Here is a 14485-nt window from a genome sequence, read left to right as displayed (position 1 = left end):
TTGTGGTTTTGTTTATTGGGCATTCTCCTATTTTTCTTCTGGCAATTCAAGTTTTCAGATCTTGGGGTCCTTTCCCCCAAGATCCATTGAATGTTTTCAGATCTTGGGGGTCTCTCCTCCCAAGATCCATTTCAATCTTTTAGATCTTGGGGGCCTCTCCCCAAGATCTAGATCAACCGCTTCCGATCTAAAATTCGTGAGAACACAATATTTCTCGTACAGAGATTGACTGTATGGGCATTCACCGAATATCTCACCTTCCAAAGGAAGGATGAATCCAGAGGCTACCTGGCCTGACAACAAACTCTGCCTGAAGAAATAGAATGTAAACACTTCCTGAATAGTAGATCTGATGATCAATCCTCGCTTGATATCTTGTAAAAATATCTTCTACAAATCAAGCAGCTCTGATACCATGTAGAAATTTTGAATAATTTAACACATATTCAACAGAGATTATCCTGATCATGTACTATTGCGGAAAGCATACACAATACATAAGCTCCTCTACGTTGATCATCAATATAGCAGCATCAATAACAATAAAACATCAAGAGCATTCACACATTAACACAGTATGTAACCGGGGAAAGCATCTCGCTAAAAACCCCACACTATCTGTATATTAATGATTGAGACCATGTAACATTACAAAGTACAATGCTTATCACAAGCAATCCAGTACCAGCTCCACCTGTTACACACAATACAGCTAAGATCTGATCTCCAAATCTATTCCATTGATTGCCTGCCTCCACTGCTCAATACCTGCTCAAGAATGAATGAGAATGGTCTACCAAACTCGTATTTCACCTCCAAAGAATCACTCACACTGTGTAAGACGTGAGCAGAAGCTACAAACTGGGCAAATACATGAGCAAACTCATAGGCATACTCAATCCCTTGATTGTGCAAGATCTGATGCACAACTATAGTCACAACTGATAGCAATCTCATTCTCTAACACCTGTCCCTGCTGAACTGAACATGCACTGACATGCAACTGAGTTAAATGATGTATTCTATAGTTGTATTATGAGTTAATAATTAGTTTAACAACTCATCATTAGTCTATTTGCAGTTATACTAACTACAACTAGTTTAACCAAGTCAAACTGAACACAACTCCATCAACTCCACAATCAACTCCACTAAACTCAATTGATTGAGTTCTAACTGAAGTCATGCATGCAACAACTCAACTAACTCATAAGAAAAGCGTACTTCCTTCTGACAGCTACATGGGCCACATCTGTAGCTCAAACTGAAGTGCTCCAAGAGAATAAGATCAAGTTTATAGTCCAAATATTATTATGGGACAATAATATTTGACTTTTATATTTTTGACAGCCAGTCTAAAAATAGACTTTGATCACCCACACTGTGGTCACCCACACTTTGGTCACCCACATTGTGATCACTCACACTGTGATCACCCACATTGTGATCACTCACACTGTGATCACTCACACTGTAGTCACCCACACTGTGATCGTCCACACTGTGATCAAAAATAGAACTTGCGCCATAATTTGCCTGCAGGCCCACTTAGTGAAGGCGACTCTTTTCACTAAGCTCCATCATCTTGTTGAAATCTCAACACTCCCTCTCGACAAGATATGGATTATCAGCAACCCCTATCCTGCCTCGGTGGTACTCGAATTTTCTCCTGGTGAGAGCCTTCGTCAGAATATCAACATCCTGATCCTCCGTTGGAATGTATGAAAGCAACATGATCCTCCGCTGCACACAATCTCTGATATGATGGTACCTGATGTCAATATGCTTAGATCTACATGAAATACAGGATTAGCCAAGAGTTTAATGCAACTCTGGTTATCACAGTAAATCACAGTAGGATCCAAATGAGAACCGAACAAACCAACCAGGATCTTCCTCATCCATATAGCCTCGCATGCAACCAAACTTGCTGCCATATACTCGGCCTCCGCTGAACTGAGTGCCACGGATCTCTGCTTCCTGCTGTACCAAGAAACTATTGTTGATCCAATACTGAAGACCCCTCCTGATGTGCTCTTTCTGTCCGTTGGGCTCCCTGCCCAATCTGCATCCGTGAAGCCACATAGCTTCACCTCATCCTCTTGTCTGTACCACAAACCATATCCCGATGTGCCTTTCAAGTAGCGCAATACATGCTTGCCCATCTTCCAGAAGAGCTTGGTAGGCTTAACCATAGCTTGTGAAAGCTGGTTAACTGCATAGCATATATCAGGTCATGTATTGACCAAATACATCAGCAACCCCACCAACTGTCGATAAACAGTGGCATCCACTTCTTCTCCCGAAGTGGCATCCTCCTTCCTCCAACCTCCAGGAAGAGGAGTATCAACATGCTTGCAGCCATGCATGTTGAACTTCTCCAGTATCTCCCGAGCATACTTGCCATGAGAAACAAACAGTCCACCACTGCACTGCCATATTTCCAATCCTAGGAAATAGTGAAGGAGGCCCAAGTCCTTCATCTCAAACTCTGTAGCAAGATCCTTCTTGCATGACAGTATCAACAGCTCATCACCCATTAGAATCAAATCATCAACATACAGTACAATGATAAGCAACTTACCCTCCACCACAATCTGGTATAGGTTAGGATCCACCTCACTCTTGGAGAATCCAAGTCCTGTGAAATAGCTGTCTATCCGTGTGTACCAAGCACATGGTGCTTGCTTCAACCCATACAGCGCTCTCTTGAGCCTGCACACATGCGACTCACTGCTGAAGACCTCAAAGCCTTCGGGCTGCTCAATGTACACCTCCTCCTCAATGACTCCATTGAGGAACGCAGTCTTCACATCCATCTGATGAATGTGCCATCCCATCTGCGCTGAGAGAGCAAGAATCGTCCATATGGAAGAATACCTTGCGACAGGTGCAAAGGTCTCCTCATAATCGATCCCCTCTATCTGTGAAAAGCCTCGGGCAACAAATCTTGCCCTGTACTTCTCCACACTCCCGTCAGCTGCCTGCTTGACCTTGTAGATCCATCTCGAACCCACCACTAATTTCCCTTCCGGTCTAGGAACAATCTCCCATGCACTGTTTCTGACAATAGAATCATACTCTTCCACCATGGCGTCTACCCATGCGGGATCCTCCACAGCTTCCTCGAAAGAGGATGGCTCAGTCACAACACACTTGCTCATCAGAGCCATGTATCCAGTGTACCGATCAGGTGACTGTCTCTGCCTGTGTTGGGCTGTAGGTGGTCCTACAACTTTCTCTGCATCTTGAGCCAGTCGCTCAGCTTCTGTCAAGCGCTTTCGCCCTCTGATGGTTGGCGCTGCATGAGTGGTCTCTTCCACTCCATGAACCTCGTCCTGTGGATGATCCACGTCCTGAAGCTCATCCTTAGGAACTAATAGCTCCTCATCTGCATGCAAGTGTAGCTCCCTCTCAAGCGAACACTTCATGGCTTTCTCCTCCTGAAATTTTATATCCCGTCGCACAACAGTTTTACCACTGTCTGACAAATACACACGATAGTTGTGGGGCGTATCAGTGTACCCCACAAATATCCCAACCTCTGCGGTCGGCTCCAACTTCTTCCTGGCATCCTTCGTCACATGCATGTAAACGTTAGCACCAAAAATCCTCAAATGAGAAAGATCAGGCTTCTTACCAGAATAAGTCTCCTCAGGTGTACTCATGCCAAGTATCCTATGAGGACAACGGTTCTGCACATAAACTGTTGTATTGCATGCTTCCGCCCACAAGTGAAGGGGTAGGCCCTGATCATGAAACATTTCCCGTGCAGCACCCACAATCGTTATGTTCTTCCGCTCAGCTACCACGTTCTGCTGTGGGTTATGGGGAGCTATGAGCTCTCTACGAATCCCTTCTGCCTTGCAGAAATCCTTGAACTCATCCGAGATGTATTCACCACCATTATCGCTCCTAAGAGCCTTCACCTTCTTCCCCGACTCCTTCTCGACCAGTGCTTTGAATTCACAAAACTTTGAATATGTCTCGCTCTTCTTTTGCATGAAGAAGATCCAGCACTTACGAGAGAAATCATCAACAAAAATCACATAATACCTGTGTTTTGCTGTCGAAGCAACTGAGAAAGGTCCACACACGTCTGTGGGAATTCTCTCAAGGATCGTCGTGGCACGACTATCCTTCTTGTGAAAGGTGGCTTTCACAAACTTCCCCAAAGTACACCCCTTGCACTGATCTGACTGCGCAAGTGTGCCTTTAGGAAGCCCTGTAGTGATCTGCTGCAGTATCTTCAAGGCTCCATGGTGAAGGTGACCCAATCTCCTGTGCCACAACTCGCCATCATCCCGGCTCACCAATCCTTCTACCTTGCCTGCCATTGTTGCGCATCCATCTACATGCAACTGATAAAGGTTCCTCACTCGAACCCCTATCTTCCGGGTCTCACCAGTTGTCTTGCTACGCAGGAAAGCCTTTCCCTGACTGAAAACAACATCATACCCCTTGTCCTCTAACATCACCACTAAGATGAGATTCTTCGTCAATCCTGGAACATGCATGACTTCCTTCAATACGAAGGGTTTACCAGACTCCCTCTCAAAGGAAATGGTACCGATACCGGTCGCACTGTATCTACCATCATCGCCCATCTCGATGTGCACTCTAAGATCTTTGTCCTCCAGATCAGAGAACAAATCTCTATCTCCCGTCATGTGAAAAGACGCGCCACTGTCCAAGAACCACACTGATCCCATCACACTTGAAACCAAGCATGCGATCAATGAAAAATCAAGCTCAAACTATGAGGCTAGAGCCTCTCCTGCTGAAGATCCAGCAGCCTGCTTGTTCTTCTTCTTCTGCGGACAATTAGTGGCATAGTGTCTGTGCTGGTGACAGTGAAAACACTTCACCTTGGACATATCCTGCTTCTTGCCTTTCACACCAGAGTGGGAAGCTTTCTCGCTCTTCCCTTTCTTTTCTTTGGCAGCCAAAGCACAATTCTCTTCATCAGATACCTTTGATGAAGATCCATTCTCACCTTTATTGTTTATGAGTTTATACTTGAGCGCGAGGTCGCTCTTGCTTTGGAATAACATTTGCAATCCATTGAAAGACATTTTCAACAACACTGCTGCAAATTCGATTTCCACCAGCTCAAACTCAACCGCTTCCGATCTAAAATTCGTGAGAACACAATATTTCTCGTACAGAGATTGACTGTATGGGCATTCACCGGATATCTCACCTTCCAAAGGAAGGTTGAATCCAGAGGCTACCTGGCCCGACTACAGACTCTGCCTGAAGAAATAGAATGTAAACACTTCCTGAATAGTAGATCTGATGATCAATCCTCGCTTGATATCCTGTAAAAATCTCTTCTACAAATCAAGTAGCTCTGATACCATGTAGAAATTTTGAATAATTTAACACATATTCAACAGAGATTATCCTAATCATGTACTATTGCGGAAAACATACACAATACATAAGCTCCTCTACGTTGATCATCAATATAGCAGCATCAATAACAATAAAACATCAAGATCATTCACACATTAACACAGTATGTAACCCGGGGAAAGCATCTCGCTAAAAACCCCACACTATCTGTATATTAATGATTGAGACCATGTAACATTACAAAGTACAATGCTTATCACAAGCAATCCAGTACCAGCTCCACCTGTTACACACAATACAGCTAAGATCTGATCTCCAAATCTATTCCACTGCTTGCCTGCCTCCACTGCTCAATACCTGCTCAAGAATGAATGAGAATGGTCTACCAAACTCGTATTTCACCTCCAAAGAATCACTCACAATGTGTAAGACATGAGCAGAATCTACAAACTAGGAAAATACATGAGCAAACTCATTGGCATACTCAATCCCTTGATTGTGCAAGATCTGATGCACAACTATAGTCACAACTGATAGCAATCTGATTCTCTAACACCTGTCCCTGCTGAACTGAACATGCACTGACATGCAACTGAGTTAACTGATGTATTCTATAGTTGTATTATGAGTTAATAATTAGTTTAGCAACTCATCATTAGTCTATTTGCAGTTAGACTAACTACAACTAGTTTAACCAAGTCAAACTAAACACAACTCCATCAACTCCACAATCAACTCCACTAAACTCAACTGATTGAGTTCTAACTGAAGTCATGCATGCAACAACTCAACTGACTCATAAGAAAAGCGTACTTCCTTCTAACAGCTGCATGGGCCACATCTGTAGCTCAAACTGAAGTGCTCCAAGAGAATAAGATCAATTTTATAGTCCAAATATTATTATGAGACAATAATATTTGACTTTTCTATTTTTGACAGCCAGTCTAAAAATAGACTTTGATCACCCACACTTTGGTCACCCACATTGTGATCACTCACACTGTGATCACCCACACTGTGATCACTCACACTGTGGTCACCCACACTGTGATCATCCACACTGTGATCAAAAATAGAACTTGCGCCATAATTTGCCTGCGGGCCCACTTAGTGAAGGCGACTCTTTTCACTAAGCTCCATCATCTTGTTGCAATCTCAACATTTTGAGTCTCTCTGCCTCTTCTTCTCTCATTTCTTTTCGGGATTTCCTTCCAACTCTTTTAAAGGGGCACTCATAGGTTTCATCCTCCGATGAACCTGAGCTTTCTATTGCCTTTTTCCTTGTGACTTCTACATATGAGGGATTGGATGGGCTTCTTTGGGTGACTTCGACCTGAACTGCTTTCTCTCCTTCTTTGCTTGGTGGGGTGCTTTCTTCCTGCACCCAATTTTCCTACTCTAGGGCTGCAGGGTCGGTCTGAGTGCTTGTTGTCCCTTTTGTGTTTCCTTCTTGAGTGGCCTTAGAACTGCTTGGGATCCCTGTTGTTTTTCCTTTGCCAGAACCTTTTTTTGGAAAATTTGTTTTCTGAACTAGAGTCCATTGATCCCCATTTTATTTGTCTGGTTGCTCTTCAGCCCTTTTCTTGCAGTGCTTGGCGAAATGTCTGTGCCAATGACAGTGTCTACATTTGAAAGGTAACTGTTCGTAGTCCAGTTCCTGGATATGCGTCCATCCAGTGACAGTGAGATTGATTGCTTCCAGTAACCCCTCCTCTAGGTCAACTTCAACGCATATGCGAGCCCAAGAATACTGATATTTTCTTGCAGCTTTGTCTATATATTTACCCAGTGCATTTCTAATGTTCTCTAAGGATTTTTGGTTCCAGCAATGGAGAGGCAGATGGGGGAGTCTCACCTAGACCGGAACAGCGGATGGAACGTCCTGGGAAGGGTCAAAGTCTGGGGACCATTTGTTCAGATACAGTCCCTGCGGTCCCATGAAATATGGGCCATTTCTGAAAATTAAACTTCTGTCTTCCGTGCTTTCAAACACAAAGACAAAGAATCCTTTGCCTACAAAGTAGCTTTTGACACCCTCTTTGATTAGAGGATTCCAGTTTCTTTGAGTCCAATCTTCTACTGATTTAGGAGAGGGCCAGAGGCCCGTGAACTCCCCTATGAGGCCTCTCTCTGCCAGGTTCAAAGCTGCCTTGCACATCTCTTCTTCAGGAAGGGCCACTGACGGGATCTTTTCCATCTTCTTGATGAACTTCTGTTGAGTCACCGATGGCGCTCGTTTTGGGGCTGCTTCGATCATTGCTCTAAATGCTATCACCTCTGGAGGCGGATTGGAGAATCCCCCTGTAGAATCCATGATGAGGGCGCCTCAGAGTTGTGCGCAGGGGTGCAGTAGCCACGAGGGCGCACAGAGGAACACCTAGCAGCCCGTAGATAGAGTAGTCGCTGCCCTTCGGAGCAGCCAAAGGGCCGAGTTGGCCTGTGGCCTCAAACTAAAAGAACCAGAGGCAGAGGGCTAGGTCAAGCTCTCGCAGCGCGTATTACATGATATATGTCATGATTTTATAAGCTTAAAAAAATTAATATTATTTAAGTTTAAATTGTTCATATAATTGTTTTTTTTTAAATGTATAATAAAATATTTATTTGAAGTTTAGATAGATTTATTGTAATTTATATTGAAATACTTTTAATTACCATGTTAACTTTGGTGTATATGACTCATTTGTGTTTGAGATAATAAATGTTCCCCAAAACCTTAAGTATTTAGATGGGATGGCTATGGAAGCTTTTTCTTTAGGGTTTTATTAACTAACATTAAAAAAATACAACAATATATTTAATTCATTTTAAGTAAATTTCAATTTATAAAAAAATGAGTTTATATATTTTTACTAATAAAAAAAAATTAAATGATAAAATTATGTTATTTAATTTTAGGTTGTTTATCAAAAATGACAATAAACGATTCATATTTATGTAAGTGGAAATTTCAAAAATATATTCACAATAAGGGATTTATGTGAAGTTAAGAGGAATTTAAGTTGGTTATTAAAATGACTATGTGTGAACTCAAAGTTGAACACAAAAGGAATTTGAGCCTTTGACATATTAGGAGGAAACCCATTTTCTTAACCATTAAGCCCACTAAAAAGTATAAAAGTATTTTACCTAAAGTAAGCATTGATATGTGGGTGTGGGTGTGTGTGTGTGGGTATATGTGGAAAGAATTGCACATCTTCCTTATACTATATTTTAGAAAGTGTCTCCCAACTCAATTATTCAAAAAAATAAAAAAATATAATTTAAACTCATTTTCTCAGTGTTGGGAGCTTGACTATACTGAGAGAGGGGGGTGAATCAAGATAGTGAAAAATGGATCACCAATTAAATATTTTTAACCTCTTTGTGTGCTCAATATATATATATATATATATATGTGACTTTCCTAAATGCAATATGTGTATGTATTCTCTTTTGTCATACATAATCGTGTATATTTCTCAGACTTCTTAATAAGCTTCAGCTTAATATTTATATCAACTAACAACTATTCAACAACACAATATATAACCAAAAATACCAAATTATTATGAACAATAGATATATAATACATTCATAAAAAATGAGTAGAAAATGGCACATGTTCAAATAAACCATGATAGCCACATATAAAGCACAAGCAAGCAAGGAAACACCATCAACACATAGACACCAAATATTAGGTAGAAACCCTTCGAAGAGAAAAACCACCGAACACTTTGTCTTCTTATACTTCATTATGTAAAATCTTCTTTACATCACCCACTAGTGTGCAAGTATCGACTTGTGAGATCTACTAGCACCCACTCGCTCTAGGCCATGACCTAATGGAAGCACCCACTTCTAAAACTATATGCAGACACCCATGTGCTGAAGGCACCAACCCCCCATAAGTTGGAAGAACAAACCTACTTGGAAGCAACCACTCCCAAATGGCTTTGCAGACACTAATATGCTAGAGGAATTGATCCCCAAATAGTTTCTCAGGCATCCACCTTAAGGAAGCCTCTAATCCCTAATAAGAAATCCACCACTTGCCCTAAATGCACTGACTTTTAAACCCTTATGGACCTCATTTCATATATTTTCATATTGATTCCACAAATCTTTGCTCAAACAACTTCGGACCACAATTTCATATATTTTCAAACTAGATCCACAAAATATCTCTGGTCATTCTCAATACAAAACCCTTTTTGTTGACTCAACACACTCAACAACACATCAACCTATTCTCTCTCATTAATAATACATCTCACTATCAATTCTAAGTAGCATCACTTCAAACTCATTCTCTCTCTTCCCAAACCCGAACAACACATTCCAACTAGTAGCAGCATGCACACAACACCAACAATACAAACATTGTCCTTTAGCTTATACATGGCATCAATAAACGCTCTTTATAGCATACAAACCCTAGAAACAACATACACAACCATACATTCGTATCCAACAACACATTAATAACAACAAGCACATAGCATTAACATCGTATCCATACATACTAAGTAGCAATACAAATCACTCTCCATTCACCAATACAAAACAACTATATCTATACAAATCCTCACTCAGCCATGCTAAACTATGTCCTCAACATCATTACACCAGCAACATAGTACTAGCAACACCATACTCATTGTCTTTAATATCTCAAACCACAATAGTAATAAATTAACCCAATTATAATAGTAGCAGCTATTTTGGTAACACATTAGAGGAATATACATTATTCTAACACATGCAAACACAACTCCATCATTCAATGAGACATTATATTTACACAAGAGTGCATAACAATCAGGTCCGCTCACCACTTCAAGATGCCAACACTCTGCACAAGTGAATACATTAGCCTCTAAAGTGCATTTTGTCTAACCCCCCTTCAAATCATGCCATGGAAATTTGATCATTCTTCCCAACAACCAATTTGGACTAAATTATCACATTAATCTCATCCCACTTCCTTTGGAGACTCAATCAAACCACTAAGCTTGTGACCAAATAAAATCAACTCGTTTCCTCCAAAACCTTAGGAAAATACCATGGGAAAGCTCGTGGTTTTCTTTTATTTTGTGCGCACAGGATCTTGTACATGAAATTTCTTAAGGCATTAGTGTGTATACACAATCTTCTCACACAAGAGTCAAATATATATTGAAGAACTCAAAATTTTGCAATCTTCTCCACCAAAATATGTTCACATCAATAACGCTTGCATCATAAATTGAGTAAACATCATGCCAACCACATGCAACACCATCAACACATCAAATATGCATATCAAGGCCATACATGACCATGTAATTAACATCAATACCAACAGTTAGCTAACCCAATTATTAGCATCAATGCCAACACCATGTTTCCAAAAATATCCCCCTTTGGCATCAATTACATCACCACAACCACATCACTAACTAGCTTTTTAATATCTACTGGGTTCCATTCTCCACTAGCTCGTTGGTTTCATTCTACCCCTTTGACATCAATGGTAAAGGGCATCTAAGCCTACCTTTGAACACCATGTTGACAATAGTTTTCTCGTGAAGCACTTGACAACTATAGTCAACCATAGCACACATATGAAATAGGAATTAGAAACCAACAAATATTTTGTTGCTCACTCTTGTAGATCTAATTATGAACAATGCGACATCAATAATGAAAATGCGAACAAGTTTCTTTCTCTTGTTACACATGCTCCCCCTAAACATGTGCTCTGGTTGTTCACAATCATTATCAACTCTCCAAGGCTATTGTCTAAAGAAGCACTTAACTGATTATCTCCTCTTAACTCGAACCTCCTTGCTGCATACAAGAGATTGCTCCTCATAGCTCAATATACCACTAGAATATGATAAAAAATGATATTACATAGCTAAATAATGGCAGTAAAGCGATAAATCAATGTCTTTACACTTCAAAATTGCATGCATGCATCTTCTACCAATATGAAATGAAATGAATCATAATGCAATCTTTGAATACCAATGCTTGGGATACTCTCCCCCTAAAGGAATTCATGGTTTATGGCTGTCACCTAAACAATTTGTTGCTTCTCTTCTCCATGCCACTTTTCATGATGTAAGAATCTACTCCTACCAAACTAAGGCTACCATCCAAAATACTAACTATATAAATTATCATGCATGGTTGTAACAAATGGCTCTCTTCTATACACAACTAATGACAACATATGCATATGTTCTAATAGTGGTTAGATGAAACCGAATGCAAAAATTTATACCCTTGTCACCACAATAATACATACACACCTTGTTGAGGATAAAATCGCATACATATGCACTTTTCCCTTATATAGGTATCATATAAATTGTTCCATCTAGAATTTTCATTCAAAAGAAATCTGCTACAACTCCCCTTGATCTCATGCACTTCCCAAGCCATTTTTTATCTTACAGATCCAATATTTATTTCAAGGCACTTAGGTACACCATGATTTCATTGTAACTCATCTTCATGAATTTTCCATGCAACCCATGATGTCGCCATATGCTCCCCCTGAGACCATGCAAGTCTCATTTCCCTTTTGTAGTCTTCTTGTAAGTGGATTTTAGAGTAATAGACTACAATGGGGACTATATTCCCTTACATAAAATTTGAAGAGGAAGATATTGTCTTCAATCTCTTACGTTTTCATGTGCTTCCCTTCAACACATACACATTGTTTGGGGTCTTGATTCCTTTGGCTATCACTCTCTTCAGATTTGTTTTCTAATGCAACATCCTTTGGAATTGAAGATGATTTTTCTTCCTTTATCAACCATGTGACTAACACACAAGATGTTATGCTTCAAGCCTTCAACTAGAAACACATCAACTACATTTGTCTTATTATAACCAAGGTTGGCCTTACCTCTTCCCAACACTTTTGCTAGTACAAGATCTCCAAGAATAACATGGCCATCTTTAGTTTTCTTCAAGGAGAGAAATATGCTCGTGTCCCCTAACATATGATGGGAAAATTTGCTACCTGTGTACCATTAATCATCTTATTCAAATTTTAATAGAGTAATGCATTTCTTCACTTGTTTCATGATCTATAAATTTTCATGGATATTCCTCTAGACAGTTCATCGCAATAGATCTGATAATATTATACTAGAAATCTGAAAATTTTACACTATTATAATTTTATTAAAATTTAATATTTGTAGATTTAACGTTAATTAGTGAATGCATGTGAATGGAAATTATAAATATTAATGGAGAATGAAAAAATAATCTCACACACATAAGACAAAATATATTCTCTCTGGGAAACCCTTTCGAGATAAAACCTAGCTGGAAGGTTAGGTTGCTTCACTCTCTTTCTCTATCTGGAAAATAAAGTTGTAGGTACAAATAAGTAATGCATGTGGCCTGTGGGCTACTATAGTGCACAAATACTCTCTGTATGCTCTACCTTATATATCTCCTAGATATCCTTGCGCAACTATGGAATATAATTCTCTCGAAACAATGGAATGCCTCTTCCTCCTAGTGGCCGGGTTATAATACAACTCGATCGCCTACTAGTGGTTAATTTTAACTACATCAACGCTTAACTAGAGTTACAATATTGACTCTTCTAGAGTTATTTACATCATAATAATGTGCCTAGCCCATTTTCCATGAATAATGGTGGATGACGTGACATCGTCCTAAACTATAGGTGTGAAAATAGGAAGGTCAACTTCTCAGGCATAACTTTTGTATGCAGACTCTGTTTGACACTCTTCTTGCATCGCTGGAAAGATATATGTGTGCTAAATAGAATGAAAAGGTGTGTGGCAAGCACCAGTATTGCATCAATAATGCTGCAACTCTTGGGCAGCCTTCTTTACTCTTATCAACCCGGTAGTTCGTAACAAACATGGAAGCGACGATGTTGTATGCACAAGTAATAGTTCTTACTACAGGTTGTCACTTGGTCAGCCGACGCAAGATCACTAGGAGCTCAAGCCAACTTCTATGGACTCTAGAAGAAGCTATAAATGTGATGAAAGGAAAGAAAGATAGATGTTATTCTAATTGCAGAAAGGAGAAACACTGAAATGTAAAGAAAACCAAGGAAATCCTACTGAACCAACTAATCCTACTTTTGCAGAAAGCACTATGAAAACCATGAAAAGAATGCCATCTATCTATTCAAAGAAGTAAAAAAACATCTAACTAAGCTATTTCTGGAAGTAAATGAGAAAAAAAAACATCTTTTTGGATTTTTATGTATTTTCATGTGAATTTGACATGTATGTGATTTATTGTTTGTGAATGTGGCAGTGAATAGGCAATGTTGAAAGCTGGTTTTGGGGCTTGAGAGGATGTAGGATGGTGTGGTTGGGTCTTAGGAGGTCTCAAGTGGCCTTCTGGAGGCTTTTCCCACACTCGGCCTTCAAAAGAACGCCTACAGGAAAATCTACAGGATGACACAGGAAATCTATAGGAGGAAAAACAATGTTCTACAGGAGGCCTACATGAGGAAGGTGAGAGTAGTTTTGGTTGTTTTGAAGGTGTGAGAGTGGGTGGAAAAGGTGGATGAAGGTTGGAATGAAGTTTTAGGGCACCTAGGGTCTACCAAGAATCATTAGGAGAGAGAAAGATGATTGGATTTTCTCAAGGAGAGAGTAAGGAATTCTATGGAAAACGCAGGAAACTAAGGCAGAATTGTGGGGAGACTTGGGTGACCTGTAGGGCATGGATCGGATGGAGGATGGGATGGCTAATAAGCTGATCTAATATGGGAAGATATCTGTTAGATATACAACTGACATTCAACCAATGAGATGAAGCAAGTGATGAAATAAGTGCATCTAGAAAAATAAAGTTTTGCATCAAACTAATCTAAACTGTGATCTATGAAAGGAAATGTTCATAACTACTACGAGAAAGTAAATAATGGAAGAAGACTATGGTAAATAAATAAGTGAATATGATGGAGAAGTTCTGAGGCAAAGAAAACTAAACTATTAACCAACTAGAAAGTTGTAAACACTAGAAGTCCTATGAATGAGGAAAATTTGTGTTTTTGGGGCAGCAAGAGGGTCTTTGCCTCAAATCATGGTCCCAAAGGGAGGAAGAGAGGCCAAGGAACTGTTGATAGAATTTTTAATCTTTTATT

This window comes from Pinus tabuliformis, chromosome 7 (genome assembly GCF_031772625.1).
Source record: "Pinus tabuliformis cultivar Carrire ecotype Pingquan chromosome 7, CPIR1, whole genome shotgun sequence".
Lineage (NCBI taxonomy): Eukaryota > Viridiplantae > Streptophyta > Pinopsida > Pinales > Pinaceae > Pinus > Pinus tabuliformis.
This window is presented reverse-complemented; position numbering follows the sequence as displayed.